We start from the raw sequence: 292 nt of genomic DNA on the forward strand, positions 1-292 counted from the left end.
TCTCTCTCTCTCTCTCTCTCTCTCTCTCTCTCTCTCTCTCTCTCTCTCTCAGTTTAAACCCTTTCGTGGAAGCCTTGAGGGAGCTTCTACAACCAAAATACAATGGTACAAACGAGATCGACCAAACTATCTTAGTTTTACTAGCCTTAATTGTTACAAATCGAGAAAAAATAAAATGGAGATCGACCAAACTATCTTCTGTCACTATACGTTTTTTTTTTTTCGTATGACCTTTTCACCCCAGACGTCAAGATTTATTTTACAATATGTGATTTATTTGTTTGCAAATATC

This window comes from Macadamia integrifolia, chromosome 5, assembly GCF_013358625.1.
Source record: "Macadamia integrifolia cultivar HAES 741 chromosome 5, SCU_Mint_v3, whole genome shotgun sequence".
Taxonomy (NCBI): Eukaryota; Viridiplantae; Streptophyta; class Magnoliopsida; order Proteales; family Proteaceae; genus Macadamia; species Macadamia integrifolia.